Source organism: Musa acuminata, chromosome BXJ3-8 (genome assembly GCF_036884655.1).
Source record: "Musa acuminata AAA Group cultivar baxijiao chromosome BXJ3-8, Cavendish_Baxijiao_AAA, whole genome shotgun sequence".
Taxonomy (NCBI): Eukaryota; Viridiplantae; Streptophyta; class Magnoliopsida; order Zingiberales; family Musaceae; genus Musa; species Musa acuminata.
This window is the reverse complement of record NC_088356.1, coordinates 38,456,204-38,478,870: the sequence shown is the minus strand read 5'-3', so window position 1 is coordinate 38,478,870 and position 22,667 is coordinate 38,456,204. Positions and strand designations below refer to the sequence as shown.

Sequence of the window (22,667 nt, the reverse complement as noted above, 5' to 3'; positions counted from 1 at the left end):
ATGGCGATTCCGAGATCGTTCGAGAGGTTTCGGGGCGCGCAATGGGCTCCGGTCGTCGATATGCGCCGTCCGCGACGTGCACAAAGGCGAGGGACGACGCACACAAAACGAGTGCGATCATACCAGCACTAAAGCACCGGATCCCATCAGAACTCCGAAGTTAAGCGTGCTTGGGCGAGAGTAGTACTAGGATGGGTGACCCCCTGGGAAGTCCTCGTGTTGCACTCCTTTTTGCGCCCCGAGCGGCCAAAAGACTTACTTAAAACTCTCCTTTAAGCTTTTCAATTTTTCCAGCATCATGGCCAACAGTAAATGTGTCATTAACATGTAAATGAAGTCATCATCTAAAAATTTCTTCGTAAACATACAATGATCAGACATGTATGGTTCCAGGATGGGTGACCCCATGGGAAGTCCTCGTGTTGCACTCCTTTTTGCGCCCCGAGCGGCCAAAACCTCTCCCGTCGACCTCCGAGGCGATGGTTTTGGGCCTCGGAATTCGCCGTGACCGCTACGCAGTCAGTCTCGTGGGGCTCGGAGAGAGCTTTCCGGAATGGGGCCGCAATAGCGATTCCGAGTTCGTTCGAGAAAGTCCCGATGGTTTCGGCGCGCGCTTGCCGTGTCTGGTACGCGGTCGGCCTCGTGGGCATCGGAGAGATCCGACGATGGCGATTCCGAGATCGTTCGAGAGGTTTCGGGGCGCGCAATGGGCTCCGGTCGTCGATATGCGCCGTCCGCGACGTGCACAAAGGCGAGGGACGACGCACACAAAACGAGTGCGATCATACCAGCACTAAAGCACCGGATCCCATCAGAACTCCGAAGTTAAGCGTGCTTGGGCGAGAGTAGTACTAGGATGGGTGACCCCCTGGGAAGTCCTCGTGTTGCACTCCTTTTTGCGCCCCGAGCGGCCAAAAGACTTACTTAAAACTCTCCTTTAAGCTTTTCAATTTTTCCAGCATCATGGCCAACAGTAAATGTGTCATTAACATGTAAATGAAGTCATCATCTAAAAATTTCTTCGTAAACATACAATGATCAGACATGTATGGTTCCAGGATGGGTGACCCCATGGGAAGTCCTCGTGTTGCACTCCTTTTTGCGCCCCGAGCGGCCAAAACCTCTCCCGTCGACCTCCGAGGCGATGGTTTTGGGCCTCGGAATTCGCCGTGACCGCTACGCAGTCAGTCTCGTGGGGCTCGGAGAGAGCTTTCCGGAATGGGGCCGCAATAGCGATTCCGAGTTCGTTCGAGAAAGTCCCGATGGTTTCGGCGCGCGCTTGCCGTGTCCGGTACGCGGTCGGCCTCGTGGGCATCGGAGAGATCCGACGATGGCGATTCCGAGATCGTTCGAGAGGTTTCGGGGCGCGCAATGGGCTCCGGTCGTCGATATGCGCCGTCCGCGACGTGCACAAAGGCGAGGGACGACGCACACAAAACGAGTGCGATCATACCAGCACTAAAGCACCGGATCCCATCAGAACTCCGAAGTTAAGCGTGCTTGGGCGAGAGTAGTACTAGGATGGGTGACCCCCTGGGAAGTCCTCGTGTTGCACTCCTTTTTGCGCCCCGAGCGGCCAAAAGACTTACTTAAAACTCTCCTTTAAGCTTTTCAATTTTTCCAGCATCATGGCCAACAGTAAATGTGTCATTAACATGTAAATGAAGTCATCATCTAAAAATTTCTTCGTAAACATACAATGATCAGACATGTATGGTTCCAGGATGGGTGACCCCATGGGAAGTCCTCGTGTTGCACTCCTTTTTGCGCCCCGAGCGGCCAAAACCTCTCCCGTCGACCTCCGAGGCGATGGTTTTGGGCCTCGGAATTCGCCGTGACCGCTACGCAGTCAGTCTCGTGGGGCTCGGAGAGAGCTTTCCGGAATGGGGCCGCAATAGCGATTCCGAGTTCGTTCGAGAAAGTCCCGATGGTTTCGGCGCGCGCTTGCCGTGTCCGGTACGCGGTCGGCCTCGTGGGCATCGGAGAGATCCGACGATGGCGATTCCGAGATCGTTCGAGAGGTTTCGGGGCGCGCAATGGGCTCCGGTCGTCGATATGCGCCGTCCGCGACGTGCACAAAGGCGAGGGACGACGCACACAAAACGAGTGCGATCATACCAGCACTAAAGCACCGGATCCCATCAGAACTCCGAAGTTAAGCGTGCTTGGGCGAGAGTAGTACTAGGATGGGTGACCCCCTGGGAAGTCCTCGTGTTGCACTCCTTTTTGCGCCCCGAGCGGCCAAAAGACTTACTTAAAACTCTCCTTTAAGCTTTTCAATTTTTCCAGCATCATGGCCAACAGTAAATGTGTCATTAACATGTAAATGAAGTCATCATCTAAAAATTTCTTCGTAAACATACAATGATCAGACATGTATGGTTCCAGGATGGGTGACCCCATGGGAAGTCCTCGTGTTGCACTCCTTTTTGCGCCCCGAGCGGCCAAAACCTCTCCCGTCGACCTCCGAGGCGATGGTTTTGGGCCTCGGAATTCGCCGTGACCGCTACGCAGTCAGTCTCGTGGGGCTCGGAGAGAGCTTTCCGGAATGGGGCCGCAATAGCGATTCCGAGTTCGTTCGAGAAAGTCCCGATGGTTTCGGCGCGCGCTTGCCGTGTCCGGTACGCGGTCGGCCTCGTGGGCATCGGAGAGATCCGACGATGGCGATTCCGAGATCGTTCGAGAGGTTTCGGGGCGCGCAATGGGCTCCGGTCGTCGATATGCGCCGTCCGCGACGTGCACAAAGGCGAGGGACGACGCACACAAAACGAGTGCGATCATACCAGCACTAAAGCACCGGATCCCATCAGAACTCCGAAGTTAAGCGTGCTTGGGCGAGAGTAGTACTAGGATGGGTGACCCCCTGGGAAGTCCTCGTGTTGCACTCCTTTTTGCGCCCCGAGCGGCCAAAAGACTTACTTAAAACTCTCCTTTAAGCTTTTCAATTTTTCCAGCATCATGGCCAACAGTAAATGTGTCATTAACATGTAAATGAAGTCATCATCTAAAAATTTCTTCGTAAACATACAATGATCAGACATGTATGGTTCCAGGATGGGTGACCCCATGGGAAGTCCTCGTGTTGCACTCCTTTTTGCGCCCCGAGCGGCCAAAACCTCTCCCGTCGACCTCCGAGGCGATGGTTTTGGGCCTCGGAATTCGCCGTGACCGCTACGCAGTCAGTCTCGTGGGGCTCGGAGAGAGCTTTCCGGAATGGGGCCGCAATAGCGATTCCGAGTTCGTTCGAGAAAGTCCCGATGGTTTCGGCGCGCGCTTGCCGTGTCCGGTACGCGGTCGGCCTCGTGGGCATCGGAGAGATCCGACGATGGCGATTCCGAGATCGTTCGAGAGGTTTCGGGGCGCGCAATGGGCTCCGGTCGTCGATATGCGCCGTCCGCGACGTGCACAAAGGCGAGGGACGACGCACACAAAACGAGTGCGATCATACCAGCACTAAAGCACCGGATCCCATCAGAACTCCGAAGTTAAGCGTGCTTGGGCGAGAGTAGTACTAGGATGGGTGACCCCCTGGGAAGTCCTCGTGTTGCACTCCTTTTTGCGCCCCGAGCGGCCAAAAGACTTACTTAAAACTCTCCTTTAAGCTTTTCAATTTTTCCAGCATCATGGCCAACAGTAAATGTGTCATTAACATGTAAATGAAGTCATCATCTAAAAATTTCTTCGTAAACATACAATGATCAGACATGTATGGTTCCAGGATGGGTGACCCCATGGGAAGTCCTCGTGTTGCACTCCTTTTTGCGCCCCGAGCGGCCAAAACCTCTCCCGTCGACCTCCGAGGCGATGGTTTTGGGCCTCGGAATTCGCCGTGACCGCTACGCAGTCAGTCTCGTGGGGCTCGGAGAGAGCTTTCCGGAATGGGGCCGCAATAGCGATTCCGAGTTCGTTCGAGAAAGTCCCGATGGTTTCGGCGCGCGCTTGCCGTGTCCGGTACGCGGTCGGCCTCGTGGGCATCGGAGAGATCCGACGATGGCGATTCCGAGATCGTTCGAGAGGTTTCGGGGCGCGCAATGGGCTCCGGTCGTCGATATGCGCCGTCCGCGACGTGCACAAAGGCGAGGGACGACGCACACAAAACGAGTGCGATCATACCAGCACTAAAGCACCGGATCCCATCAGAACTCCGAAGTTAAGCGTGCTTGGGCGAGAGTAGTACTAGGATGGGTGACCCCCTGGGAAGTCCTCGTGTTGCACTCCTTTTTGCGCCCCGAGCGGCCAAAAGACTTACTTAAAACTCTCCTTTAAGCTTTTCAATTTTTCCAGCATCATGGCCAACAGTAAATGTGTCATTAACATGTAAATGAAGTCATCATCTAAAAATTTCTTCGTAAACATACAATGATCAGACATGTATGGTTCCAGGATGGGTGACCCCATGGGAAGTCCTCGTGTTGCACTCCTTTTTGCGCCCCGAGCGGCCAAAACCTCTCCCGTCGACCTCCGAGGCGATGGTTTTGGGCCTCGGAATTCGCCGTGACCGCTACGCAGTCAGTCTCGTGGGGCTCGGAGAGAGCTTTCCGGAATGGGGCCGCAATAGCGATTCCGAGTTCGTTCGAGAAAGTCCCGATGGTTTCGGCGCGCGCTTGCCGTGTCCGGTACGCGGTCGGCCTCGTGGGCATCGGAGAGATCCGACGATGGCGATTCCGAGATCGTTCGAGAGGTTTCGGGGCGCGCAATGGGCTCCGGTCGTCGATATGCGCCGTCCGCGACGTGCACAAAGGCGAGGGACGACGCACACAAAACGAGTGCGATCATACCAGCACTAAAGCACCGGATCCCATCAGAACTCCGAAGTTAAGCGTGCTTGGGCGAGAGTAGTACTAGGATGGGTGACCCCCTGGGAAGTCCTCGTGTTGCACTCCTTTTTGCGCCCCGAGCGGCCAAAAGACTTACTTAAAACTCTCCTTTAAGCTTTTCAATTTTTCCAGCATCATGGCCAACAGTAAATGTGTCATTAACATGTAAATGAAGTCATCATCTAAAAATTTCTTCGTAAACATACAATGATCAGACATGTATGGTTCCAGGATGGGTGACCCCATGGGAAGTCCTCGTGTTGCACTCCTTTTTGCGCCCCGAGCGGCCAAAACCTCTCCCGTCGACCTCCGAGGCGATGGTTTTGGGCCTCGGAATTCGCCGTGACCGCTACGCAGTCAGTCTCGTGGGGCTCGGAGAGAGCTTTCCGGAATGGGGCCGCAATAGCGATTCCGAGTTCGTTCGAGAAAGTCCCGATGGTTTCGGCGCGCGCTTGCCGTGTCCGGTACGCGGTCGGCCTCGTGGGCATCGGAGAGATCCGACGATGGCGATTCCGAGATCGTTCGAGAGGTTTCGGGGCGCGCAATGGGCTCCGGTCGTCGATATGCGCCGTCCGCGACGTGCACAAAGGCGAGGGACGACGCACACAAAACGAGTGCGATCATACCAGCACTAAAGCACCGGATCCCATCAGAACTCCGAAGTTAAGCGTGCTTGGGCGAGAGTAGTACTAGGATGGGTGACCCCCTGGGAAGTCCTCGTGTTGCACTCCTTTTTGCGCCCCGAGCGGCCAAAAGACTTACTTAAAACTCTCCTTTAAGCTTTTCAATTTTTCCAGCATCATGGCCAACAGTAAATGTGTCATTAACATGTAAATGAAGTCATCATCTAAAAATTTCTTCGTAAACATACAATGATCAGACATGTATGGTTCCAGGATGGGTGACCCCATGGGAAGTCCTCGTGTTGCACTCCTTTTTGCGCCCCGAGCGGCCAAAACCTCTCCCGTCGACCTCCGAGGCGATGGTTTTGGGCCTCGGAATTCGCCGTGACCGCTACGCAGTCAGTCTCGTGGGGCTCGGAGAGAGCTTTCCGGAATGGGGCCGCAATAGCGATTCCGAGTTCGTTCGAGAAAGTCCCGATGGTTTCGGCGCGCGCTTGCCGTGTCCGGTACGCGGTCGGCCTCGTGGGCATCGGAGAGATCCGACGATGGCGATTCCGAGATCGTTCGAGAGGTTTCGGGGCGCGCAATGGGCTCCGGTCGTCGATATGCGCCGTCCGCGACGTGCACAAAGGCGAGGGACGACGCACACAAAACGAGTGCGATCATACCAGCACTAAAGCACCGGATCCCATCAGAACTCCGAAGTTAAGCGTGCTTGGGCGAGAGTAGTACTAGGATGGGTGACCCCCTGGGAAGTCCTCGTGTTGCACTCCTTTTTGCGCCCCGAGCGGCCAAAAGACTTACTTAAAACTCTCCTTTAAGCTTTTCAATTTTTCCAGCATCATGGCCAACAGTAAATGTGTCATTAACATGTAAATGAAGTCATCATCTAAAAATTTCTTCGTAAACATACAATGATCAGACATGTATGGTTCCAGGATGGGTGACCCCATGGGAAGTCCTCGTGTTGCACTCCTTTTTGCGCCCCGAGCGGCCAAAACCTCTCCCGTCGACCTCCGAGGCGATGGTTTTGGGCCTCGGAATTCGCCGTGACCGCTACGCAGTCAGTCTCGTGGGGCTCGGAGAGAGCTTTCCGGAATGGGGCCGCAATAGCGATTCCGAGTTCGTTCGAGAAAGTCCCGATGGTTTCGGCGCGCGCTTGCCGTGTCCGGTACGCGGTCGGCCTCGTGGGCATCGGAGAGATCCGACGATGGCGATTCCGAGATCGTTCGAGAGGTTTCGGGGCGCGCAATGGGCTCCGGTCGTCGATATGCGCCGTCCGCGACGTGCACAAAGGCGAGGGACGACGCACACAAAACGAGTGCGATCATACCAGCACTAAAGCACCGGATCCCATCAGAACTCCGAAGTTAAGCGTGCTTGGGCGAGAGTAGTACTAGGATGGGTGACCCCCTGGGAAGTCCTCGTGTTGCACTCCTTTTTGCGCCCCGAGCGGCCAAAAGACTTACTTAAAACTCTCCTTTAAGCTTTTCAATTTTTCCAGCATCATGGCCAACAGTAAATGTGTCATTAACATGTAAATGAAGTCATCATCTAAAAATTTCTTCGTAAACATACAATGATCAGACATGTATGGTTCCAGGATGGGTGACCCCATGGGAAGTCCTCGTGTTGCACTCCTTTTTGCGCCCCGAGCGGCCAAAACCTCTCCCGTCGACCTCCGAGGCGATGGTTTTGGGCCTCGGAATTCGCCGTGACCGCTACGCAGTCAGTCTCGTGGGGCTCGGAGAGAGCTTTCCGGAATGGGGCCGCAATAGCGATTCCGAGTTCGTTCGAGAAAGTCCCGATGGTTTCGGCGCGCGCTTGCCGTGTCCGGTACGCGGTCGGCCTCGTGGGCATCGGAGAGATCCGACGATGGCGATTCCGAGATCGTTCGAGAGGTTTCGGGGCGCGCAATGGGCTCCGGTCGTCGATATGCGCCGTCCGCGACGTGCACAAAGGCGAGGGACGACGCACACAAAACGAGTGCGATCATACCAGCACTAAAGCACCGGATCCCATCAGAACTCCGAAGTTAAGCGTGCTTGGGCGAGAGTAGTACTAGGATGGGTGACCCCCTGGGAAGTCCTCGTGTTGCACTCCTTTTTGCGCCCCGAGCGGCCAAAAGACTTACTTAAAACTCTCCTTTAAGCTTTTCAATTTTTCCAGCATCATGGCCAACAGTAAATGTGTCATTAACATGTAAATGAAGTCATCATCTAAAAATTTCTTCGTAAACATACAATGATCAGACATGTATGGTTCCAGGATGGGTGACCCCATGGGAAGTCCTCGTGTTGCACTCCTTTTTGCGCCCCGAGCGGCCAAAACCTCTCCCGTCGACCTCCGAGGCGATGGTTTTGGGCCTCGGAATTCGCCGTGACCGCTACGCAGTCAGTCTCGTGGGGCTCGGAGAGAGCTTTCCGGAATGGGGCCGCAATAGCGATTCCGAGTTCGTTCGAGAAAGTCCCGATGGTTTCGGCGCGCGCTTGCCGTGTCCGGTACGCGGTCGGCCTCGTGGGCATCGGAGAGATCCGACGATGGCGATTCCGAGATCGTTCGAGAGGTTTCGGGGCGCGCAATGGGCTCCGGTCGTCGATATGCGCCGTCCGCGACGTGCACAAAGGCGAGGGACGACGCACACAAAACGAGTGCGATCATACCAGCACTAAAGCACCGGATCCCATCAGAACTCCGAAGTTAAGCGTGCTTGGGCGAGAGTAGTACTAGGATGGGTGACCCCCTGGGAAGTCCTCGTGTTGCACTCCTTTTTGCGCCCCGAGCGGCCAAAAGACTTACTTAAAACTCTCCTTTAAGCTTTTCAATTTTTCCAGCATCATGGCCAACAGTAAATGTGTCATTAACATGTAAATGAAGTCATCATCTAAAAATTTCTTCGTAAACATACAATGATCAGACATGTATGGTTCCAGGATGGGTGACCCCATGGGAAGTCCTCGTGTTGCACTCCTTTTTGCGCCCCGAGCGGCCAAAACCTCTCCCGTCGACCTCCGAGGCGATGGTTTTGGGCCTCGGAATTCGCCGTGACCGCTACGCAGTCAGTCTCGTGGGGCTCGGAGAGAGCTTTCCGGAATGGGGCCGCAATAGCGATTCCGAGTTCGTTCGAGAAAGTCCCGATGGTTTCGGCGCGCGCTTGCCGTGTCCGGTACGCGGTCGGCCTCGTGGGCATCGGAGAGATCCGACGATGGCGATTCCGAGATCGTTCGAGAGGTTTCGGGGCGCGCAATGGGCTCCGGTCGTCGATATGCGCCGTCCGCGACGTGCACAAAGGCGAGGGACGACGCACACAAAACGAGTGCGATCATACCAGCACTAAAGCACCGGATCCCATCAGAACTCCGAAGTTAAGCGTGCTTGGGCGAGAGTAGTACTAGGATGGGTGACCCCCTGGGAAGTCCTCGTGTTGCACTCCTTTTTGCGCCCCGAGCGGCCAAAAGACTTACTTAAAACTCTCCTTTAAGCTTTTCAATTTTTCCAGCATCATGGCCAACAGTAAATGTGTCATTAACATGTAAATGAAGTCATCATCTAAAAATTTCTTCGTAAACATACAATGATCAGACATGTATGGTTCCAGGATGGGTGACCCCATGGGAAGTCCTCGTGTTGCACTCCTTTTTGCGCCCCGAGCGGCCAAAACCTCTCCCGTCGACCTCCGAGGCGATGGTTTTGGGCCTCGGAATTCGCCGTGACCGCTACGCAGTCAGTCTCGTGGGGCTCGGAGAGAGCTTTCCGGAATGGGGCCGCAATAGCGATTCCGAGTTCGTTCGAGAAAGTCCCGATGGTTTCGGCGCGCGCTTGCCGTGTCCGGTACGCGGTCGGCCTCGTGGGCATCGGAGAGATCCGACGATGGCGATTCCGAGATCGTTCGAGAGGTTTCGGGGCGCGCAATGGGCTCCGGTCGTCGATATGCGCCGTCCGCGACGTGCACAAAGGCGAGGGACGACGCACACAAAACGAGTGCGATCATACCAGCACTAAAGCACCGGATCCCATCAGAACTCCGAAGTTAAGCGTGCTTGGGCGAGAGTAGTACTAGGATGGGTGACCCCCTGGGAAGTCCTCGTGTTGCACTCCTTTTTGCGCCCCGAGCGGCCAAAAGACTTACTTAAAACTCTCCTTTAAGCTTTTCAATTTTTCCAGCATCATGGCCAACAGTAAATGTGTCATTAACATGTAAATGAAGTCATCATCTAAAAATTTCTTCGTAAACATACAATGATCAGACATGTATGGTTCCAGGATGGGTGACCCCATGGGAAGTCCTCGTGTTGCACTCCTTTTTGCGCCCCGAGCGGCCAAAACCTCTCCCGTCGACCTCCGAGGCGATGGTTTTGGGCCTCGGAATTCGCCGTGACCGCTACGCAGTCAGTCTCGTGGGGCTCGGAGAGAGCTTTCCGGAATGGGGCCGCAATAGCGATTCCGAGTTCGTTCGAGAAAGTCCCGATGGTTTCGGCGCGCGCTTGCCGTGTCCGGTACGCGGTCGGCCTCGTGGGCATCGGAGAGATCCGACGATGGCGATTCCGAGATCGTTCGAGAGGTTTCGGGGCGCGCAATGGGCTCCGGTCGTCGATATGCGCCGTCCGCGACGTGCACAAAGGCGAGGGACGACGCACACAAAACGAGTGCGATCATACCAGCACTAAAGCACCGGATCCCATCAGAACTCCGAAGTTAAGCGTGCTTGGGCGAGAGTAGTACTAGGATGGGTGACCCCCTGGGAAGTCCTCGTGTTGCACTCCTTTTTGCGCCCCGAGCGGCCAAAAGACTTACTTAAAACTCTCCTTTAAGCTTTTCAATTTTTCCAGCATCATGGCCAACAGTAAATGTGTCATTAACATGTAAATGAAGTCATCATCTAAAAATTTCTTCGTAAACATACAATGATCAGACATGTATGGTTCCAGGATGGGTGACCCCATGGGAAGTCCTCGTGTTGCACTCCTTTTTGCGCCCCGAGCGGCCAAAACCTCTCCCGTCGACCTCCGAGGCGATGGTTTTGGGCCTCGGAATTCGCCGTGACCGCTACGCAGTCAGTCTCGTGGGGCTCGGAGAGAGCTTTCCGGAATGGGGCCGCAATAGCGATTCCGAGTTCGTTCGAGAAAGTCCCGATGGTTTCGGCGCGCGCTTGCCGTGTCCGGTACGCGGTCGGCCTCGTGGGCATCGGAGAGATCCGACGATGGCGATTCCGAGATCGTTCGAGAGGTTTCGGGGCGCGCAATGGGCTCCGGTCGTCGATATGCGCCGTCCGCGACGTGCACAAAGGCGAGGGACGACGCACACAAAACGAGTGCGATCATACCAGCACTAAAGCACCGGATCCCATCAGAACTCCGAAGTTAAGCGTGCTTGGGCGAGAGTAGTACTAGGATGGGTGACCCCCTGGGAAGTCCTCGTGTTGCACTCCTTTTTGCGCCCCGAGCGGCCAAAAGACTTACTTAAAACTCTCCTTTAAGCTTTTCAATTTTTCCAGCATCATGGCCAACAGTAAATGTGTCATTAACATGTAAATGAAGTCATCATCTAAAAATTTCTTCGTAAACATACAATGATCAGACATGTATGGTTCCAGGATGGGTGACCCCATGGGAAGTCCTCGTGTTGCACTCCTTTTTGCGCCCCGAGCGGCCAAAACCTCTCCCGTCGACCTCCGAGGCGATGGTTTTGGGCCTCGGAATTCGCCGTGACCGCTACGCAGTCAGTCTCGTGGGGCTCGGAGAGAGCTTTCCGGAATGGGGCCGCAATAGCGATTCCGAGTTCGTTCGAGAAAGTCCCGATGGTTTCGGCGCGCGCTTGCCGTGTCCGGTACGCGGTCGGCCTCGTGGGCATCGGAGAGATCCGACGATGGCGATTCCGAGATCGTTCGAGAGGTTTCGGGGCGCGCAATGGGCTCCGGTCGTCGATATGCGCCATCCGCGACGTGCACAAAGGCGAGGGACGACGCACACAAAACGAGTGCGATCATACCAGCACTAAAGCACCGGATCCCATCAGAACTCCGAAGTTAAGCGTGCTTGGGCGAGAGTAGTACTAGGATGGGTGACCCCCTGGGAAGTCCTCGTGTTGCACTCCTTTTTGCGCCCCGAGCGGCCAAAAGACTTACTTAAAACTCTCCTTTAAGCTTTTCAATTTTTCCAGCATCATGGCCAACAGTAAATGTGTCATTAACATGTAAATGAAGTCATCATCTAAAAATTTCTTCGTAAACATACAATGATCAGACATGTATGGTTCCAGGATGGGTGACCCCATGGGAAGTCCTCGTGTTGCACTCCTTTTTGCGCCCCGAGCGGCCAAAACCTCTCCCGTCGACCTCCGAGGCGATGGTTTTGGGCCTCGGAATTCGCCGTGACCGCTACGCAGTCAGTCTCGTGGGGCTCGGAGAGAGCTTTCCGGAATGGGGCCGCAATAGCGATTCCGAGTTCGTTCGAGAAAGTCCCGATGGTTTCGGCGCGCGCTTGCCGTGTCCGGTACGCGGTCGGCCTCGTGGGCATCGGAGAGATCCGACGATGGCGATTCCGAGATCGTTCGAGAGGTTTCGGGGCGCGCAATGGGCTCCGGTCGTCGATATGCGCCGTCCGCGACGTGCACAAAGGCGAGGGACGACGCACACAAAACGAGTGCGATCATACCAGCACTAAAGCACCGGATCCCATCAGAACTCCGAAGTTAAGCGTGCTTGGGCGAGAGTAGTACTAGGATGGGTGACCCCCTGGGAAGTCCTCGTGTTGCACTCCTTTTTGCGCCCCGAGCGGCCAAAAGACTTACTTAAAACTCTCCTTTAAGCTTTTCAATTTTTCCAGCATCATGGCCAACAGTAAATGTGTCATTAACATGTAAATGAAGTCATCATCTAAAAATTTCTTCGTAAACATACAATGATCAGACATGTATGGTTCCAGGATGGGTGACCCCATGGGAAGTCCTCGTGTTGCACTCCTTTTTGCGCCCCGAGCGGCCAAAACCTCTCCCGTCGACCTCCGAGGCGATGGTTTTGGGCCTCGGAATTCGCCGTGACCGCTACGCAGTCAGTCTCGTGGGGCTCGGAGAGAGCTTTCCGGAATGGGGCCGCAATAGCGATTCCGAGTTCGTTCGAGAAAGTCCCGATGGTTTCGGCGCGCGCTTGCCGTGTCCGGTACGCGGTCGGCCTCGTGGGCATCGGAGAGATCCGACGATGGCGATTCCGAGATCGTTCGAGAGGTTTCGGGGCGCGCAATGGGCTCCGGTCGTCGATATGCGCCGTCCGCGACGTGCACAAAGGCGAGGGACGACGCACACAAAACGAGTGCGATCATACCAGCACTAAAGCACCGGATCCCATCAGAACTCCGAAGTTAAGCGTGCTTGGGCGAGAGTAGTACTAGGATGGGTGACCCCCTGGGAAGTCCTCGTGTTGCACTCCTTTTTGCGCCCCGAGCGGCCAAAAGACTTACTTAAAACTCTCCTTTAAGCTTTTCAATTTTTCCAGCATCATGGCCAACAGTAAATGTGTCATTAACATGTAAATGAAGTCATCATCTAAAAATTTCTTCGTAAACATACAATGATCAGACATGTATGGTTCCAGGATGGGTGACCCCATGGGAAGTCCTCGTGTTGCACTCCTTTTTGCGCCCCGAGCGGCCAAAACCTCTCCCGTCGACCTCCGAGGCGATGGTTTTGGGCCTCGGAATTCGCCGTGACCGCTACGCAGTCAGTCTCGTGGGGCTCGGAGAGAGCTTTCCGGAATGGGGCCGCAATAGCGATTCCGAGTTCGTTCGAGAAAGTCCCGATGGTTTCGGCGCGCGCTTGCCGTGTCCGGTACGCGGTCGGCCTCGTGGGCATCGGAGAGATCCGACGATGGCGATTCCGAGATCGTTCGAGAGGTTTCGGGGCGCGCAATGGGCTCCGGTCGTCGATATGCGCCGTCCGCGACGTGCACAAAGGCGAGGGACGACGCACACAAAACGAGTGCGATCATACCAGCACTAAAGCACCGGATCCCATCAGAACTCCGAAGTTAAGCGTGCTTGGGCGAGAGTAGTACTAGGATGGGTGACCCCCTGGGAAGTCCTCGTGTTGCACTCCTTTTTGCGCCCCGAGCGGCCAAAAGACTTACTTAAAACTCTCCTTTAAGCTTTTCAATTTTTCCAGCATCATGGCCAACAGTAAATGTGTCATTAACATGTAAATGAAGTCATCATCTAAAAATTTCTTCGTAAACATACAATGATCAGACATGTATGGTTCCAGGATGGGTGACCCCATGGGAAGTCCTCGTGTTGCACTCCTTTTTGCGCCCCGAGCGGCCAAAACCTCTCCCGTCGACCTCCGAGGCGATGGTTTTGGGCCTCGGAATTCGCCGTGACCGCTACGCAGTCAGTCTCGTGGGGCTCGGAGAGAGCTTTCCGGAATGGGGCCGCAATAGCGATTCCGAGTTCGTTCGAGAAAGTCCCGATGGTTTCGGCGCGCGCTTGCCGTGTCCGGTACGCGGTCGGCCTCGTGGGCATCGGAGAGATCCGACGATGGCGATTCCGAGATCGTTCGAGAGGTTTCGGGGCGCGCAATGGGCTCCGGTCGTCGATATGCGCCGTCCGCGACGTGCACAAAGGCGAGGGACGACGCACACAAAACGAGTGCGATCATACCAGCACTAAAGCACCGGATCCCATCAGAACTCCGAAGTTAAGCGTGCTTGGGCGAGAGTAGTACTAGGATGGGTGACCCCATGGGAAGTCCTCGTGTTGCACTCCTTTTTGCGCCCCGAGCGGCCAAAAGACTTACTTAAAACTCTCCTTTAAGCTTTTCAATTTTTCCAGCATCATGGCCAACAGTAAATGTGTCATTAACATGTAAATGAAGTCATCATCTAAAAATTTCTTCGTAAACATACAATGATCAGACATGTATGGTTCCAGGATGGGTGACCCCATGGGAAGTCCTCGTGTTGCACTCCTTTTTGCGCCCCGAGCGGCCAAAACCTCTCCCGTCGACCTCCGAGGCGATGGTTTTGGGCCTCGGAATTCGCCGTGACCGCTACGCAGTCAGTCTCGTGGGGCTCGGAGAGAGCTTTCCGGAATGGGGCCGCAATAGCGATTCCGAGTTCGTTCGAGAAAGTCCCGATGGTTTCGGCGCGCGCTTGCCGTGTCCGGTACGCGGTCGGCCTCGTGGGCATCGGAGAGATCCGACGATGGCGATTCCGAGATCGTTCGAGAGGTTTCGGGGCGCGCAATGGGCTCCGGTCGTCGATATGCGCCGTCCGCGACGTGCACAAAGGCGAGGGACGACGCACACAAAACGAGTGCGATCATACCAGCACTAAAGCACCGGATCCCATCAGAACTCCGAAGTTAAGCGTGCTTGGGCGAGAGTAGTACTAGGATGGGTGACCCCATGGGAAGTCCTCGTGTTGCACTCCTTTTTGCGCCCCGAGCGGCCAAAACCTCTCCCGTCGACCTCCGAGGCGATGGTTTTGGGCCTCGGAATTCGCCGTGACCGCTACGCAGTCAGTCTCGTGGGGGTCGGAGAGAGCTTTCCGGAATGGGGCCGCAATAGCGATTCCGAGTTCGTTCGAGAAAGTCCCGATGGTTTCGGCGCGCGCTTGCCGTGTCCGGTACGCGGTCGGCCTCGTGGGCATCGGAGAGATCCGATGACGGCGATTCCGAGATCGTTCGAGAGGTTTCGGGGCGCGCAATGGGCTCCGGTCGTCGATATGCGCCGTCCGCGACGTGCACAAAGGCGAGGGACGACGCACACAAAACGAGTGCGATCATACCAGCACTAAAGCACCGGATCCCATCAGAACTCCGAAGTTAAGCGTGCTTGGGCGAGAGTAGTACTAGGATGGGTGACCCCCTGGGAAGTCCTCGTGTTGCACTCCTTTTTGCGCCCCGAGCGGCCAAAAGACTTACTTAAAACTCTCCTTTAAGCTTTTCAATTTTTCCAGCATCATGGCCAACAGTAAATGTGTCATTAACATGTAAATGAAGTCATCATCTAAAAATTTCTTCGTAAACATACAATGATCAGACATGTATGGTTCCAGGATGGGTGACCCCATGGGAAGTCCTCGTGTTGCACTCCTTTTTGCGCCTCGAGCGGCCAAAACCTCTCCCGTCGACCTCCGAGGCGATGGTTTTGGGCCTCGGAATTCGCCGTGACCGCTACGCAGTCAGTCTCGTGGGGCTCGGAGAGAGCTTTCCGGAATGGGGCCGCAATAGCGATTCCGAGTTCGTTCGAGAAAGTCCCGATGGTTTCGGCGCGCGCTTGCCGTGTCCGGTACGCGGTCGGCCTCGTGGGCATCGGAGAGATCCGACGATGGCGATTCCGAGATCGTTCGAGAGGTTTCGGGGCGCGCAATGGGCTCCGGTCGTCGATATGCGCCGTCCGCGACGTGCACAAAGGCGAGGGACGACGCACACAAAACGAGTGCGATCATACCAGCACTAAAGCACCGGATCCCATCAGAACTCTGAAGTTAAGCGTGCTTGGGCGAGAGTAGTACTAGGATGGGTGACCCCCTGGGAAGTCCTCGTGTTGCACTCCTTTTTGCGCCCCGAGCGGCCAAAAGACTTACTTAAAACTCTCCTTTAAGCTTTTCAATTTTTCCAGCATCATGGCCAACAGTAAATGTGTCATTAACATGTAAATGAAGTCATCATCTAAAAATTTCTTCGTAAACATACAATGATCAGACATGTATGGTTCCAGGATGGGTGACCCCATGGGAAGTCCTCGTGTTGCACTCCTTTTTGCGCCCCGAGCGGCCAAAACCTCTCCCGTCGACCTCCGAGGCGATGGTTTTGGGCCTCGGAATTCGCCGTGACCGCTACGCAGTCAGTCTCGTGGGGGTCGGAGAGAGCTTTCCGGAATGGGGCCGCAATAGCGATTCCGAGTTCGTTCGAGAAAGTCCCGATGGTTTCGGCGCGCGCTTGCCGTGTCCGGTACGCGGTCGGCCTCGTGGGCATCGGAGAGATCCGATGACGGCGATTCCGAGATCGTTCGAGAGGTTTCGGGGCGCGCAATGGGCTCCGGTCGTCGATATGCGCCGTCCGCGACGTGCACAAAGGCGAGGGACGACGCACACAAAACGAGTGCGATCATACCAGCACTAAAGCACCGGATCCCATCAGAACTCCGAAGTTAAGCGTGCTTGGGCGAGAGTAGTACTAGGATGGGTGACCCCCTGGGAAGTCCTCGTGTTGCACTCCTTTTTGCGCCCCGAGCGGCCAAAAGACTTACTTAAAACTCTCCTTTAAGCTTTTCAATTTTTCCAGCATCATGGCCAACAGTAAATGTGTCATTAACATGTAAATGAAGTCATCATCTAAAAATTTCTTCGTAAACATACAATGATCAGACATGTATGGTTCCAGGATGGGTGACCCCATGGGAAGTCCTCGTGTTGCACTCCTTTTTGCGCCCCGAGCGGCCAAAACCTCTCCCGTCGACCTCCGAGGCGATGGTTTTGGGCCTCGGAATTCGCCGTGACCGCTACGCAGTCAGTCTCGTGGGGCTCGGAGAGAGCTTTCCGGAATGGGGCCGCAATAGCGATTCCGAGTTCGTTCGAGAAAGTCCCGATGGTTTCGGCGCGCGCTTGCCGTGTCCGGTACGCGGTCGGCCTCGTGGGCATCGGAGAGATCCGACGATGGCGATTCCGAGATCGTTCGAGAGGTTTCGGGGCGCGCAATGGGCTCCGGTCGTCGATATGCGCCGTCCGCGACGTGCACAAAGGCGAGGGACGACGCACACAAAACGAGTGCGATCATACCAGCACTAAAGCACCGGATCCCATCAGAACTCCGAAGTTAAGCGTGCTTGGGCGAGAGTAGTACTAGGATGGGTGACCCCCTGGGAAGTCCTCGTGTTGCACTCCTTTTTGCGCCCCGAGCGGCCAAAAGACTTACTTAAAACTCTCCTTTAAGCTTTTCAATTTTTCCAGCATCATGGCCAACAGTAAATGTGTCATTAACATGTAAATGAAGTCATCATCTAAAAATTTCTTCGTAAACATACAATGATCAGACATGTATGGTTCCAGGATGGGTGACCCCATGGGAAGTCCTCGTGTTGCACTCCTTTTTGCGCCCCGAGCGGCCAAAACCTCTCCCGTCGACCTCCGAGGCGATGGTTTTGGGCCTCGGAATTCGCCGTGACCGCTACGCAGTCAGTCTCGTGGGGCTCGGAGAGAGCTTTCCGGAATGGGGCCGCAATAGCGATTCCGAGTTCGTTCGAGAAAGTCCCGATGGTTTCGGCGCGCGCTTGCCGTGTCCGGTACGCGGTCGGCCTCGTGGGCATCGGAGAGATCCGACGATGGCGATTCCGAGATCGTTCGAGAGGTTTCGGGGCGCGCAATGGGCTCCGGTCGTCGATATGCGCCGTCCGCGACGTGCACAAAGGCGAGGGACGACGCACACAAAACGAGTGCGATCATACCAGCACTAAAGCACCGGATCCCATCAGAACTCCGAAGTTAAGCGTGCTTGGGCGAGAGTAGTACTAGGATGGGTGACCCCATGGGAAGTCCTCGTGTTGCACTCCTTTTTGCGCCCCGAGCGGCCAAAAGACTTACTTAAAACTCTCCTTTAAGCTTTTCAATTTTTCCAGCATCATGGCCAACAGTAAATGTGTCATTAACATGTAAATGAAGTCATCATCTAAAAATTTCTTCGTAAACATACAATGATCAGACATGTATGGTTCCAGGATGGGTGACCCCATGGGAAGTCCTCGTGTTGCACTCCTTTTTGCGCCCCGAGCGGCCAAAACCTCTCCCGTCGACCTCCGAGGCGATGGTTTTGGGCCTCGGAATTCGCCGTGACCGCTACGCAGTCAGTCTCGTGGGGCTCGGAGAGAGCTTTCCGGAATGGGGCCGCAATAGCGATTCCGAGTTCGTTCGAGAAAGTCCCGATGGTTTCGGCGCGCGCTTGCCGTGTCCGGTACGCGGTCGGCCTCGTGGGCATCGGAGAGATCCGACGATGGCGATTCCGAGATCGTTCGAGAGGTTTCGGGGCGCGCAATGGGCTCCGGTCGTCGATATGCGCCGTCCGCGACGTGCACAAAGGCGAGGGACGACGCACACAAAACGAGTGCGATCATACCAGCACTAAAGCACCGGATCCCATCAGAACTCCGAAGTTAAGCGTGCTTGGGCGAGAGTAGTACTAGGATGGGTGACCCCCTGGGAAGTCCTCGTGTTGCACTCCTTTTTGCGCCCCGAGCGGCCAAAAGACTTACTTAAAACTCTCCTTTAAGCTTTTCAATTTTTCCAGCATCATGGCCAACAGTAAATGTGTCATTAACATGTAAATGAAGTCATCATCTAAAAATTTCTTCGTAAACATACAATGATCAGACATGTATGGTTCCAGGATGGGTGACCCCATGGGAAGTCCTCGTGTTGCACTCCTTTTTGCGCCCCGAGCGGCCAAAACCTCTCCCGTCGACCTCCGAGGCGATGGTTTTGGGCCTCGGAATTCGCCGTGACCGCTACGCAGTCAGTCTCGTGGGGCTCGGAGAGAGCTTTCCGGAATGGGGCCGCAATAGCGATTCCGAGTTCGTTCGAGAAAGTCCCGATGGTTTCGGCGCGCGCTTGCCGTGTCCGGTACGCGGTCGGCCTCGTGGGCATCGGAGAGATCCGACGATGGCGATTCCGAGATCGTTCGAGAGGTTTCGGGGCGCGCAATGGGCTCCGGTCGTCGATATGCGCCGTCCGCGACGTGCACAAAGGCGAGGGACGACGCACACAAAACGAGTGCGATCATACCAGCACTAAAGCACCGGATCCCATCAGAACTCCGAAGTTAAGCGTGCTTGGGCGAGAGTAGTACTAGGATGGGTGACCCCATGGGAAGTCCTCGTGTTGCACTCCTTTTTGCGCCCCGAGCGGCCAAAAGACTTACTTAAAACTCTCCTTTAAGCTTTTCAATTTTTCCAGCATCATGGCCAACAGTAAATGTGTCATTAACATGTAAATGAAGTCATCATCTAAAAATTTCTTCGTAAACATACAATGATCAGACATGTATGGTTCCAGGATGGGTGACCCCATGGGAAGTCCTCGTGTTGCACTCCTTTTTGCGCCCCGAGCGGCCAAAACCTCTCCCGTCGACCTCCGAGGCGATGGTTTTGGGCCTCGGAATTCGCCGTGACCGCTACGCAGTCAGTCTCGTGGGGCTCGGAGAGAGCTTTCCGGAATGGGGCCGCAATAGCGATTCCGAGTTCGTTCGAGAAAGTCCCGATGGTTTCGGCGCGCGCTTGCCGTGTCCGGTACGCGGTCGGCCTCGTGGGCATCGGAGAGATCCGACGATGGCGATTCCGAGATCGTTCGAGAGGTTTCGGGGCGCGCAATGGGCTCCGGTCGTCGATATGCGCCGTCCGCGACGTGCACAAAGGCGAGGGACGACGCACACAAAACGAGTGCGATCATACCAGCACTAAAGCACCGGATCCCATCAGAACTCCGAAGTTAAGCGTGCTTGGGCGAGAGTAGTACTAGGATGGGTGACCCCATGGGAAGTCCTCGTGTTGCACTCCTTTTTGCGCCCCGAGCGGCCAAAAGACTTACTTAAAACTCTCCTTTAAGCTTTTCAATTTTTCCAGCATCATGGCCAACAGTAAATGTGTCATTAACATGTAAATGAAGTCATCATCTAAAAATTTCTTCGTAAACATACAATGATCAGACATGTATGGTTCCAGGATGGGTGACCCCATGGGAAGTCCTCGTGTTGCACTCCTTTTTGCGCCCCGAGCGGCCAAAACCTCTCCCGTCGACCTCCGAGGCGATGGTTTTGGGCCTCGGAATTCGCCGTGACCGCTACGCAGTCAGTCTCGTGGGGCTCGGAGAGAGCTTTCCGGAATGGGGCCGCAATAGCGATTCCGAGTTCGTTCGAGAAAGTCCCGATGGTTTCGGCGCGCGCTTGCCGTGTCCGGTACGCGGTCGGCCTCGTGGGCATCGGAGAGATCCGACGATGGCGATTCCGAGATCGTTCGAGAGGTTTCGGGGCGCGCAATGGGCTCCGGTCGTCGATATGCGCCGTCCGCGACGTGCACAAAGGCGAGGGACGACGCACACAAAACGAGTGCGATCATACCAGCACTAAAGCACCGGATCCCATCAGAACTCCGAAGTTAAGCGTGCTTGGGCGAGAGTAGTACTAGGATGGGTGACCCCATGGGAAGTCCTCGTGTTGCACTCCTTTTTGCGCCCCGAGCGGCCAAAACCTCTCCCGTCGACCTCCGAGGCGATGGTTTTGGGCCTCGGAATTCGCCGTGACCGCTACGCAGTCAGTCTCGTGGGGCTCGGAGAGAGCTTTCCGGAATGGGGCCGCAATAGCGATTCCGAGTTCGTTCGAGAAAGTCCCGATGGTTTCGGCGCGCGCTTGCCGTGTCCGGTACGTGGTCGGCCTCGTGGGCATCGGAGAGATCCGACGATGGCGATTCCGAGATCGTTCGAGAGGTTTCGGGGCGCGCAATGGGCTCCGGTCGTCGATATGCGCCGTCCGCGACGTGCACAAAGGCGAGGGACGACGCACACAAAACGAGTGCGATCATACCAGCACTAAAGCACCGGATCCCATCAGAACTCCGAAGTTAAGCGTGCTTGGGCGAGAGTAGTACTAGGATGGGTGACCCCCTGGGAAGTCCTCGTGTTGCACTCCTTTTTGCGCCCCGAGCGGCCAAAAGACTTACTTAAAACTCTCCTTTAAGCTTTTCAATTTTTCCAGCATCATGGCCAACAGTAAATGTGTCATTAACATGTAAATGAAGTCATCATCTAAAAATTTCTTCGTAAACATACAATGATCAGACATGTATGGTTCCAGGATGGGTGACCCCATGGGAAGTCCTCGTGTTGCACTCCTTTTTGCGCCCCGAGCGGCCAAAACCTCTCCCGTCGACCTCCGAGGCGATGGTTTTGGGCCTCGGAATTCGCCGTGACCGCTACGCAGTCAGTCTCGTGGGGCTCGGAGAGAGCTTTCCGGAATGGGGCCGCAATAGCGATTCCGAGTTCGTTCGAGAAAGTCCCGATGGTTTCGGCGCGCGCTTGCCGTGTCCGGTACGCGGTCGGCCTCGTGGGCATCGGAGAGATCCGACGATGGCGATTCCGAGATCGTTCGAGAGGTTTCGGGGCGCGCAATGGGCTCCGGTCGTCGATATGCGCCGTCCGCGACGTGCACAAAGGCGAGGGACGACGCACACAAAACGAGTGCGATCATACCAGCACTAAAGCACCGGATCCCATCAGAACTCCGAAGTTAAGCGTGCTTGGGCGAGAGTAGTACTAGGATGGGTGACCCCCTGGGAAGTCCTCGTGTTGCACTCCTTTTTGCGCCCCGAGCGGCCAAAAGACTTACTTAAAACTCTCCTTTAAGCTTTTCAATTTTTCCAGCATCATGGCCAACAGTAAATGTGTCATTAACATGTAAATGAAGTCATCATCTAAAAATTTCTTCGTAAACATACAATGATCAGACATGTATGGTTCCAGGATGGGTGACCCCATGGGAAGTCCTCGTGTTGCACTCCTTTTTGCGCCCCGAGCGGCCAAAACCTCTCCCGTCGACCTCCGAGGCGATGGTTTTGGGCCTCGGAATTCGCCGTGACCGCTACGCAGTCAGTCTCGTGGGGCTCGGAGAGAGCTTTCCGGAATGGGGCCGCAATAGCGATTCCGAGTTCGTTCGAGAAAGTCCCGATGGTTTCGGCGCGCGCTTGCCGTGTCCGGTACGCGGTCGGCCTCGTGGGCATCGGAGAGATCCGACGATGGCGATTCCGAGATCGTTCGAGAGGTTTCGGGGCGCGCAATGGGCTCCGGTCGTCGATATGCGCCGTCCGCGACGTGCACAAAGGCGAGGGACGACGCACACAAAACGAGTGCGATCATACCAGCACTAAAGCACCGGATCCCATCAGAACTCCGAAGTTAAGCGTGCTTGGGCGAGAGTAGTACTAGGATGGGTGACCCCCTGGGAAGTCCTCGTGTTGCACTCCTTTTTGCGCCCCGAGCGGCCAAAAGACTTACTTAAAACTCTCCTTTAAGCTTTTCAATTTTTCCAGCATCATGGCCAACAGTAAATGTGTCATTAACATGTAAATGAAGTCATCATCTAAAAATTTCTTCGTAAACATACAATGATCAGACATGTATGGTTCCAGGATGGGTGACCCCATGGGAAGTCCTCGTGTTGCACTCCTTTTTGCGCCCCGAGCGGCCAAAACCTCTCCC

The 22,667-nt window shown here is 55.2% G+C and overlaps 35 non-coding genes across 35 annotated transcripts; all 35 read left to right on the top strand.

Annotated features, from left to right (window-relative positions):
- Positions 1 to 109: 109 nt before the first annotated feature.
- On the top strand, positions 110 to 228 carry LOC135647588 (5S ribosomal RNA). The gene has a single exon (XR_010500323.1). It is a non-coding gene; the product is annotated as a 5S ribosomal RNA (ribosomal RNA).
- Positions 229 to 774: 546 nt separating this feature from the next.
- Positions 775 to 893, top strand: LOC135647576 (5S ribosomal RNA). Its single transcript, XR_010500312.1, has one exon. It is a non-coding gene; the product is annotated as a 5S ribosomal RNA (ribosomal RNA).
- Positions 894 to 1,439: 546 nt separating this feature from the next.
- Positions 1,440 to 1,558, top strand: LOC135647565 (5S ribosomal RNA). Its single transcript, XR_010500301.1, has one exon. It is a non-coding gene; the product is annotated as a 5S ribosomal RNA (ribosomal RNA).
- Positions 1,559 to 2,104: 546 nt separating this feature from the next.
- On the top strand, positions 2,105 to 2,223 carry LOC135647553 (5S ribosomal RNA). The gene has a single exon (XR_010500290.1). It is a non-coding gene; the product is annotated as a 5S ribosomal RNA (ribosomal RNA).
- Positions 2,224 to 2,769: 546 nt separating this feature from the next.
- LOC135647542 (5S ribosomal RNA) lies at positions 2,770 to 2,888 on the top strand. Its single transcript, XR_010500279.1, has one exon. It is a non-coding gene; the product is annotated as a 5S ribosomal RNA (ribosomal RNA).
- Positions 2,889 to 3,434: 546 nt separating this feature from the next.
- LOC135647531 (5S ribosomal RNA) lies at positions 3,435 to 3,553 on the top strand. Its single transcript, XR_010500268.1, has one exon. It is a non-coding gene; the product is annotated as a 5S ribosomal RNA (ribosomal RNA).
- A 546-nt stretch (positions 3,554 to 4,099) lies between these two features.
- On the top strand, positions 4,100 to 4,218 carry LOC135647520 (5S ribosomal RNA). Its single transcript, XR_010500257.1, has one exon. It is a non-coding gene; the product is annotated as a 5S ribosomal RNA (ribosomal RNA).
- Positions 4,219 to 4,764: 546 nt separating this feature from the next.
- LOC135647509 (5S ribosomal RNA) lies at positions 4,765 to 4,883 on the top strand. Its single transcript, XR_010500246.1, has one exon. It is a non-coding gene; the product is annotated as a 5S ribosomal RNA (ribosomal RNA).
- A 546-nt stretch (positions 4,884 to 5,429) lies between these two features.
- LOC135647498 (5S ribosomal RNA) lies at positions 5,430 to 5,548 on the top strand. The gene has a single exon (XR_010500235.1). It is a non-coding gene; the product is annotated as a 5S ribosomal RNA (ribosomal RNA).
- Positions 5,549 to 6,094: 546 nt separating this feature from the next.
- On the top strand, positions 6,095 to 6,213 carry LOC135647487 (5S ribosomal RNA). The gene has a single exon (XR_010500224.1). It is a non-coding gene; the product is annotated as a 5S ribosomal RNA (ribosomal RNA).
- Positions 6,214 to 6,759: 546 nt separating this feature from the next.
- Positions 6,760 to 6,878, top strand: LOC135647475 (5S ribosomal RNA). The gene has a single exon (XR_010500212.1). It is a non-coding gene; the product is annotated as a 5S ribosomal RNA (ribosomal RNA).
- Positions 6,879 to 7,424: 546 nt separating this feature from the next.
- Positions 7,425 to 7,543, top strand: LOC135647464 (5S ribosomal RNA). Its single transcript, XR_010500201.1, has one exon. It is a non-coding gene; the product is annotated as a 5S ribosomal RNA (ribosomal RNA).
- A 546-nt stretch (positions 7,544 to 8,089) lies between these two features.
- LOC135647453 (5S ribosomal RNA) lies at positions 8,090 to 8,208 on the top strand. Its single transcript, XR_010500190.1, has one exon. It is a non-coding gene; the product is annotated as a 5S ribosomal RNA (ribosomal RNA).
- Positions 8,209 to 8,754: 546 nt separating this feature from the next.
- Positions 8,755 to 8,873, top strand: LOC135647442 (5S ribosomal RNA). The gene has a single exon (XR_010500179.1). It is a non-coding gene; the product is annotated as a 5S ribosomal RNA (ribosomal RNA).
- Positions 8,874 to 9,419: 546 nt separating this feature from the next.
- LOC135647430 (5S ribosomal RNA) lies at positions 9,420 to 9,538 on the top strand. Its single transcript, XR_010500168.1, has one exon. It is a non-coding gene; the product is annotated as a 5S ribosomal RNA (ribosomal RNA).
- Positions 9,539 to 10,084: 546 nt separating this feature from the next.
- On the top strand, positions 10,085 to 10,203 carry LOC135647417 (5S ribosomal RNA). Its single transcript, XR_010500156.1, has one exon. It is a non-coding gene; the product is annotated as a 5S ribosomal RNA (ribosomal RNA).
- A 546-nt stretch (positions 10,204 to 10,749) lies between these two features.
- Positions 10,750 to 10,868, top strand: LOC135647406 (5S ribosomal RNA). The gene has a single exon (XR_010500145.1). It is a non-coding gene; the product is annotated as a 5S ribosomal RNA (ribosomal RNA).
- A 546-nt stretch (positions 10,869 to 11,414) lies between these two features.
- On the top strand, positions 11,415 to 11,533 carry LOC135647395 (5S ribosomal RNA). The gene has a single exon (XR_010500134.1). It is a non-coding gene; the product is annotated as a 5S ribosomal RNA (ribosomal RNA).
- Positions 11,534 to 12,079: 546 nt separating this feature from the next.
- On the top strand, positions 12,080 to 12,198 carry LOC135647384 (5S ribosomal RNA). The gene has a single exon (XR_010500123.1). It is a non-coding gene; the product is annotated as a 5S ribosomal RNA (ribosomal RNA).
- A 546-nt stretch (positions 12,199 to 12,744) lies between these two features.
- Positions 12,745 to 12,863, top strand: LOC135647373 (5S ribosomal RNA). The gene has a single exon (XR_010500112.1). It is a non-coding gene; the product is annotated as a 5S ribosomal RNA (ribosomal RNA).
- A 546-nt stretch (positions 12,864 to 13,409) lies between these two features.
- LOC135647361 (5S ribosomal RNA) lies at positions 13,410 to 13,528 on the top strand. Its single transcript, XR_010500100.1, has one exon. It is a non-coding gene; the product is annotated as a 5S ribosomal RNA (ribosomal RNA).
- A 546-nt stretch (positions 13,529 to 14,074) lies between these two features.
- LOC135648040 (5S ribosomal RNA) lies at positions 14,075 to 14,193 on the top strand. The gene has a single exon (XR_010500734.1). It is a non-coding gene; the product is annotated as a 5S ribosomal RNA (ribosomal RNA).
- A 546-nt stretch (positions 14,194 to 14,739) lies between these two features.
- LOC135648039 (5S ribosomal RNA) lies at positions 14,740 to 14,858 on the top strand. The gene has a single exon (XR_010500733.1). It is a non-coding gene; the product is annotated as a 5S ribosomal RNA (ribosomal RNA).
- Positions 14,859 to 15,201: 343 nt separating this feature from the next.
- Positions 15,202 to 15,320, top strand: LOC135647349 (5S ribosomal RNA). The gene has a single exon (XR_010500089.1). It is a non-coding gene; the product is annotated as a 5S ribosomal RNA (ribosomal RNA).
- Positions 15,321 to 15,866: 546 nt separating this feature from the next.
- Positions 15,867 to 15,985, top strand: LOC135646287 (5S ribosomal RNA). Its single transcript, XR_010499044.1, has one exon. It is a non-coding gene; the product is annotated as a 5S ribosomal RNA (ribosomal RNA).
- Positions 15,986 to 16,531: 546 nt separating this feature from the next.
- LOC135647338 (5S ribosomal RNA) lies at positions 16,532 to 16,650 on the top strand. Its single transcript, XR_010500078.1, has one exon. It is a non-coding gene; the product is annotated as a 5S ribosomal RNA (ribosomal RNA).
- Positions 16,651 to 17,196: 546 nt separating this feature from the next.
- LOC135647327 (5S ribosomal RNA) lies at positions 17,197 to 17,315 on the top strand. Its single transcript, XR_010500067.1, has one exon. It is a non-coding gene; the product is annotated as a 5S ribosomal RNA (ribosomal RNA).
- Positions 17,316 to 17,861: 546 nt separating this feature from the next.
- On the top strand, positions 17,862 to 17,980 carry LOC135648038 (5S ribosomal RNA). Its single transcript, XR_010500732.1, has one exon. It is a non-coding gene; the product is annotated as a 5S ribosomal RNA (ribosomal RNA).
- Positions 17,981 to 18,526: 546 nt separating this feature from the next.
- Positions 18,527 to 18,645, top strand: LOC135647315 (5S ribosomal RNA). Its single transcript, XR_010500056.1, has one exon. It is a non-coding gene; the product is annotated as a 5S ribosomal RNA (ribosomal RNA).
- A 546-nt stretch (positions 18,646 to 19,191) lies between these two features.
- Positions 19,192 to 19,310, top strand: LOC135648037 (5S ribosomal RNA). Its single transcript, XR_010500731.1, has one exon. It is a non-coding gene; the product is annotated as a 5S ribosomal RNA (ribosomal RNA).
- A 546-nt stretch (positions 19,311 to 19,856) lies between these two features.
- On the top strand, positions 19,857 to 19,975 carry LOC135648036 (5S ribosomal RNA). The gene has a single exon (XR_010500730.1). It is a non-coding gene; the product is annotated as a 5S ribosomal RNA (ribosomal RNA).
- Positions 19,976 to 20,521: 546 nt separating this feature from the next.
- On the top strand, positions 20,522 to 20,640 carry LOC135648035 (5S ribosomal RNA). The gene has a single exon (XR_010500729.1). It is a non-coding gene; the product is annotated as a 5S ribosomal RNA (ribosomal RNA).
- A 343-nt stretch (positions 20,641 to 20,983) lies between these two features.
- Positions 20,984 to 21,102, top strand: LOC135647304 (5S ribosomal RNA). The gene has a single exon (XR_010500045.1). It is a non-coding gene; the product is annotated as a 5S ribosomal RNA (ribosomal RNA).
- Positions 21,103 to 21,648: 546 nt separating this feature from the next.
- Positions 21,649 to 21,767, top strand: LOC135647293 (5S ribosomal RNA). Its single transcript, XR_010500034.1, has one exon. It is a non-coding gene; the product is annotated as a 5S ribosomal RNA (ribosomal RNA).
- A 546-nt stretch (positions 21,768 to 22,313) lies between these two features.
- LOC135647282 (5S ribosomal RNA) lies at positions 22,314 to 22,432 on the top strand. Its single transcript, XR_010500023.1, has one exon. It is a non-coding gene; the product is annotated as a 5S ribosomal RNA (ribosomal RNA).
- Positions 22,433 to 22,667: the final 235 nt, after the last annotated feature.